Raw genomic sequence first — 7,908 nt, forward strand, 5'->3', positions numbered from 1 at the left:
TGCAAGATACACAGCTATCTGCTAACACTAGCTGGACTTTCCAAGAAGTGATAGCATGTGTATGTCACATCATGTGCACTCTCAACAGAGCATCTCTCTAATTTTCTTTTGAATCTAATAAATTTTACACTGACGATATTCTTGTGTTATCTTTCTTTTTTTCCCATTTCCTCTGTAACATATTACAAACACACAGATGAAATTTACTGATGATTAGGCAGTATATAATTTGATATGAAATACACCAATTATGAGGCACTACTGTATTTTGACAGAAACATTAGTTAGGCATTTGAAAACAAAGTGAGAGAAATTAAATTTCACGTCATTATTTGATTGAAGTTTGATGCAGAAGGATGAGATTTACAGCTGCGACAGCAAGTATTTGTGATAAACTATTTTAGTGGAGTATAAAACAGATGAAAATGAGAAATTTCGTGCTGACCTAGAATTTTAGGAGCTTTTGTAGTTTGGTTAATAATACAGTTATCAAAATACAGACGTTTTTGGTACCGTGTGTGTGTCTGTTTGTGTGTGTGTGTGTGTGTGTGTGTGTGTGTGTGTGTGTGTGCGTGTGATTGTGTGTTTATGTTTACTGCCAACTACCGCCTTTAATTTTCCTTAATTTCCCACTAATTTTTATACTTCCCACATTTATCTATTGATGAAATACGAAAAAAAGAAGTGTGGATTGCAGCCTCCCAACTCTTATCTCATTGAAGAAAGGGTGTGGCTTGATATCACCGTAAGATCAATGTTCTAGCTGAAGATCAATAACTATCATCATGTGACGTAACAATGTAAACAAAGTAGCTCAGTATCGCCATCGCCATACTACTTGTATTCGTGTGCCTTGTGCATAGTGCATTCAAGAAAAATATTTCTGCAGTCTGGCAGAACATGGTGTATATTTTATTTTATTTGGGTTTTTCGACATAGAACATATTATCTTCAATTTAATACAGACGAAATGTCATGTCTAAATCAAAGCTGTACCTGTAGTGTATTATACCATCACAATAAGTAGTCCAAATACTAATCGAAAATAAATTGGTTAAATAGGCATCATTTATCTACTTCCTAGTGCCCGTCTCAATAGAAACTATATACTATCGAGTACTTCTCCCACACATTTAAAAAGTTAATGTTATGTTACACCTTAACATGGTGATCAAATTACTTCCGAAAGTAGATTTGAATACACGTCACTAGGCTTTAAAATATGATGCTAAGAATCTGTTTCATCTAATGCAGTGCGATACTGCCACAGCTAAATCGAGCTCGTCGTCCTGACCTTGCGCGCCCAACGGATGGGGTCCGGCTGCTCTGTCAATCTCTGCTTTGCGGCGTCTTGCGGAATGATACGGAGCGGCATATGCTCAGCACACCAAGCTCTTGGCTTCTTTGCAGATTCTCCAGACCGTGGAGGCGCTACTCACATTTCATGTAGCTCCTGACGTGGCATCAGGAGGCTGAGGAAACCCTGGACCAATTTTCCTACCAACGAAAAATTCTTGGTAATACCGGGAATCGAAAATGAGTCCTCTGCATGACAGCCCTCAACGCTGACTACTCAGTTACGTAGGCGGACTCTCCCAGAACTGTGTAAGATTCCAGTTGTTATACAAACGTATAGTTATACGACACGAAACTGGTTTTTAGTGTTGTGTTGTTCTTGTGGTCTTCAGTCCAAAGACTGGTTTGATACATCTGTATCCTGTGCAAGTCTCCTTATCTACATCCTTCTGATTCCGCCTAGTGTGTTCATCTCTTTGTCTCCCTCCACAAATTTCACCCATGCTTCCCTCCAGTACTAAATTGGTGATCCCTTGATGCCTCAGAATGAATCCTATCAACTGATCCCTTCTTCTACTCAAGTTGTGTCACAAATTCCTCTTCTCCCCAGTTCCACTCAGTGCCTCCTTATTAGTTCCGTGATTTACCCATTTAATCTTCAGCATTCTTCTGTAGCACCACATTTCAAAAGCTTATATTCTTTAAATTATTTATCGTCCATGTTTCACATACATACATGATTACAATCCATACAAATACTTTCAGATAAGACTTCCTCACACTTAAATATATACACGACGTTAATAAATTTCTCTTCTTTAGAAACGGCCGGCCGCGGTGGCCGTGCGGTTCTAGCGCTGCAGTCCGGAACCGCGGGGCTGCTACGGTCGCAGGTTCGAATCCTGCCTCGGGCATGGATGTGTGTGATGTCCTTAGGTTAGTTAGGTTTAAGTAGCTCTAAGTTCTAGGGGACTGATGACCTAAGATGTTAAGTCCCATAGTGCTCAGAGCCATTTCTTTAGAAACGCTTTTCTTGCCATTGCTAGTCTACATTTTATATCCTCCATACTTCCACCATCATCAGTTATTTTGCTGCCCAGAAAGCATATCTCATCTACTAATTTAATAACTTCATTTCCTAATATAATTTCCTCAGAATCATCTGATTTAATTCGACTACATTTCATTATACTCGTTTTGCTTTGTTGATGTTCATTTCATACCTTCCTTTCAAGAAACTGTCTATTCCGTTCCTCTCTTCTCCCAAGTCCTTAGCTGTCTCTGACAGAATTACAATGCCATCAGCAAACCTCAAGGTTTTTATTTCTTCTCCCTGGATTTTAACTCCTACTTGAAATCTTTCTTTGGTTTCCTTTACAGCTTGTTCAATGTACAAACTGAATTACGTTGGGGACAGGCTACAACCCTGTCTAACACCCTTTCGAACCATTGTATCCCTTTCGCGCTTCTCGACTCTTATAATTTCTGTACGAATTGTTTCTGTACGAATTGTAAATAGCCTTTCGTTCTCTGTATTTTATCTCCGCCATCTTCAGAGTTTGAAAAAGAGAAAATTCCAGTCAACATTGTCGAAAGTTTCGTCTAAGTATATAAGTACTATGAACGTGGGTTTGCCTTTCCTTAACCTATCTTCTAAGATAAGTGGTAGGGTCACACTTCTACGGAATCTAAACTTATCTTACCAGAGGTCGACTTCTACAAGATTTTCCATTAGTCTGCAGAGAATTCGTGTTAGTATTTTGCAACTGTTACTTATCAAGCTGATAGTTTGTCGGCACCTGCTTTCTTTGGAATTGGAATTATTATATTCTTCTTACGTCTGCGTGTATTTCGCCTGTATCATACATTTTGCCCATCAAATGCAAGAGTTTAGTCATGGCTGGCTCGCCCAACGCTATCAGTAGTTCTAACGGAATGTTATCTACTGCTGGGGCCTTGTATCTACTTAGGTCCTTCAGTGCTCTGACTAATTCTTCTCGCAATTTTATATCTCCCATATGATCTTCATCTACATCCTCTTCTATTTTCATAATATTGCCCTCAAGAACATCGTTATTGTGTAGGTCCTCTATAGACCCCTTCCACCTTTTACCATTTGAGCTCTTGATATTCATACAGGTGGTTCTCTTTTCTCCAAAGGTCTCTTTAATTTTCCTGTAGGCGGTATCTATCTTAACCCTAGTGATATATGCCTATACACTCTTACATTTGTCCTCTAACAATTCCGGATTAGACGGTTTGCACTCCCTGTCGATCTCGGTTTATAGTCTTTTGTATTCGCTTTCGATTGGTTCAGTTACTGTATTTTATATTTTCTCCTTTCATCAGTTAAATTCAATATCTCTTGTGTTACCCAAGGGTTTCTACTAGCCCTCGTCTTTTTACCTACTTGACCCTCTGTTGTCTTCACTATTTCATCTCTAAGAGCTACCTATTCTTTTTTTACTGTATTTGTTTCCTCTTTGCTTGTCAATCGTTTCCTAGTGCTCTCTCTGAAACTCTCTACAACCTCAATTTCTTTTAGTTTATCCAGATCCCATCCCCTTAAATTCCTACAATTCTGCAGTTTCTTCAGTTTTCATCGACAGATCATAACCAATAATATGTCTCAGATTCCACATCTGTACCTGGCAATGTCTTGCAATGTTATCTACGATTAAGTTATGCTCTGTGTAAAATTCTACCAATAAGTTTCCTCTTTCATTCCTTAACAAAATTCTTCATTCACCTATTACTTTTCCTTTCTTCGTTTTCCTACTATCGAATCCCGGTCTCCAATGAATTTTAAATGTTCGTCTCCCTTAACTATTTGAATAATTTCTTTTACCTCATCATACCCATCTTCAATCTCTTCATCATCTGAGGAACTAGTTGGCATATAAAATTGTAAAACTGTGGTAGGCATAGGCTTCGTGTTTGTCTTGGCTACAATAATGCGTTCACTATGTTGCTCGTAGTAGCTTTACAGTGTTCCTACCTTTTTTATTATTATCAAACCTACACCTGCATTACCCCTGTCTGATTTTGTATGTACCACCCTGTATTCCCCTGACCAGAAGTCCTGGTCCCTTACCACCAAACATCACTAATTCCCACTATATCTAACTTTATCCTCTCCATTTCCGTTTTCAAATTTTCTAACCTACCTGCCCGATTAAGGATTCCGTCAATCCACGCTGTGATCCGTAGAAAGGCAGTTTTGTTTCCCTTGATAACGACGGCCTTCTGAGTAGTCCCCTCCCGGAGATCCGAATGGCTGACTATTTTACCTCCGGAATGCTTTACCCAAGAGGACTCCATCATCATTTAAACATACAGTAAAGCTGTATACCTTCGGGAAAAATTATGGCTGTAGTTTCCCTTTGCTTTCAGCCGTTCGCAGTACCGGCACAGCAATAGTGTTTTGATTGATATCACAAGGCCAGTTCAGTCAGTCATCCAGACTGTGGCCCCTGCAATTACTGAAAAATCTACTCCCCCTCTTCAAGAAGCACACATTTGTCTGGCCTCTTAACAGATACCCCTCCATTGTGGTTGCACACCTACGGTACGGCTATCTGCATCGCTGAGGCACACAAGCGCCCCCCCCCCCCCCCTCAACCATGGTTCATGGTGGGGGGGGGGGGCATTTTAGTGTAAAAAGAGAGGAAATAGGGAAAAGGGCAATAGACGAAAGTAAACTATCTTTGTAGTCGACAGGGGAAACGTTGTCAGTACAAAAACTTTATACCCCTGTAGAAACTAACTGAACTAAAGTTATTCAAACAAGATTAAGCAGAGCGAAAATTCGTTGTGGTAGATAAGAATTATGTGTAAGGGTTCAGAGTTGGAGAGCATATACTATATACATGCTATATTGGTATAGGACAAAATATAGAATTAAAATGGTTTATTCTCAAACACTAAATACAGTATCAATGTTAGTCCATAGAGAAATAAAACACTTTTTAAGGGGTAACATATTATACTATCCACGTCCAAGCTTTCTGTATGGGCTGTTTATAATTAAACTGTCGACTGAGTATTAAAAATATACAAGTACTTGCAGCTACCTAGTGGTTGCGTTGTTGGAAAAACAGACCTGGTTGGTCACTTTCCATCAGTGGCTCACAGTTGTATCTGCAAGAATGTGTGGTGCCTGTTTCTTCGGACACGTCCGAAAGATCAGACACCACGCATTTATGTAATTAATAAAGCCTAGCTGGGAAACGGATTCGCCTTCTTCTGTGCACATGTACGAGTACGTCCGATGTCCTTCGCAGAAAAATGGTTCAAATTGCCCTAAGCACTATGGGAATTAACATCTGAGGTCATCAGTCCCCTAGACTTAGAACTACTTAAACCGAACTAATCTAAAGACATCACACACATCCATGACCTAGGCAGGATTCGCACCTGCGACCGTAGCACCTCCTTCGGAGAAAATAGACATGAACTGCGGCTGCGTGGCTTTCGATGGCAATGTGTCCCAGCAGTGAGGCGTACCGAGATAGTCCGCGCTGTTGTGATAACGCTACGTCCCGGATAGCGCAGTGGTTAACGGGCCTTCCTAGTAAGCAGGTGATCCCGGCTTCGGTATACATTTCCACTATTCTCCGCTGATACTGCATAATTTTCTGATGCAACTGATAGCAGTGATACCCTTCGTTTCCTTTCTCTCCCTTCCATCTATTCACGTACAGTTGTATTCCTTACAGCGTAAACAGCAAGCGATTTAAATACAGTGCTATTCACTCCCTCGCCGGTTGTACGGACCGTCACTGGCTTCTTGAAAACAGGAATCAGTGCCACCAGACACATCGTTGATTATCCCTTATGTACAGGGATAGCGTTGTCAGTGATGGAGTGATTTAGAGAATTCAGAGCTCGTCACATAAACGTGCATATTGAAAGTAGTCGAAAAAGATATTTAGAAGAGACTGATGGAATTTGTGAAACATGTTGACGAGAGAGGCCGTCAGGGACGTCGGTTCGCAAATTCCGAATTTTCTGAAGGGGTGACTGATTTAAAAGGAAACCTGCTTTTCCTCTGTTATGTTTTGAGCACGTGGATACTAAAATGTCTATCCGACGTTCAGCGATGACATTCGTTCATCCATGCCATGAAAGGGGCGTACATTTCTGAAGAGAAACATAACTTGCTATGAGACATGGTCGCAGTACGTGAACTTAGAAATTAAGGAACAGTCGAAAAGTGGATGCACACATTCTACCAGTAAATATGATGATTATCATTATTGTTGTAGGGACTAAATGGCGAGTTCTTCAGCGCCCTCACACGAAAAAAAACAGAAGCCATTACAAAACAACTATAAATTTTAAAATGTAGCTTTAACAACAAAGAAACATTTAAAATACGATATTAATACGAGGAAATTCATACAAGACAATCCATTCAATATGGACAAAGCGCAGCAGAACAACTGCATAAGATCAAGGATAATGCACCAATAGAGAAACATTTAAAAAGCGCCCAGATTACTATGGCAAGTTATAAATTATGGGTAACCAGGTCACTCTGTGAAAAATTAAAATCTCACACCCAATATTTTGGGAAGGAGTAGTGACACAAAACCTTAAAACACAATCCACGTCGTCTCATTGTCATTTAAAACAGAGGACAGATCCCAGGGGAGACCAGATCTGCCCTCAGATCGTCATATAAGACGCCCACAAATAAAATATGCTTAATTGACACCCGTGTTCCACACTATTGACACTCCGCTGACTCCTCATGGAAGATAAGGCCATGTGAAAAAGGACAATGTCACCCTCCAAGTCTTTTATGGGCTACTGCTTCATCTCATCGTCGAACGGAGGTGATCCACGGTCACATTGAAGGTTTCACTGGCCGCAGCTTATTACTACTGACATCCATCCATGGAGCCCCCACCGACACATGGTCTTCCGAGTCATGTATGTGTTGACAGCCTGCATCGGGTCTGAACAACAATAGGGAGATGTAAGGGATCGTACCTCCTTGACAACCGCATCGCCGAATTCACTGTCTCAAAACCCTATGTCCCCTGGAATCCAGCAGAAAATTATTTCGTTTTCTTGTCTTTGTATTACAAGCAGAGCTTTCAGGATCTTTTAAACCATCTGGGGTAGATCTGACCAATGTCAAGAAGGGTACTTTGGGAATCTGAGCAAATGAGGAATTTCTTGCCATGATGCCACCTCATCTGCTACAGAGCCTTGAGAATAGCAAGCAGTTCCGTATAACAAAAACTTCTCGGTAGCCCTACCCAAAAGAAAATGTAGGCGAGCACAACGGAGCAGTCGATAGAATTTCCCTGCTTGCAACCATCCGTATGCACACTAACCAAATCATGATGGAGATTTAAAGTGTCGTAAGATTTAATACGAAAAAATATAATTTGGTGTACAATTCTTCCTCCACGCAGTCAAATCAAAACATAATCTGGGCCTCTCTAGTAGTCATGGGCATCCCATACTCCACCCTTGCCTTTATACCTTACTGCCCTCCATTGTAATAGCTCATGGTTCTCCTCGCATGGATCCCAGTTTCTCGTTGCAGTGGTGAATGGTCAACTGAGATAAAGACTGGCGATTATGGAACAGACATAA

This window comes from Schistocerca serialis, chromosome 5 (assembly GCF_023864345.2).
Source record: "Schistocerca serialis cubense isolate TAMUIC-IGC-003099 chromosome 5, iqSchSeri2.2, whole genome shotgun sequence".
In the NCBI taxonomy this organism is placed as follows: Eukaryota; Metazoa; Arthropoda; class Insecta; order Orthoptera; family Acrididae; genus Schistocerca; species Schistocerca serialis.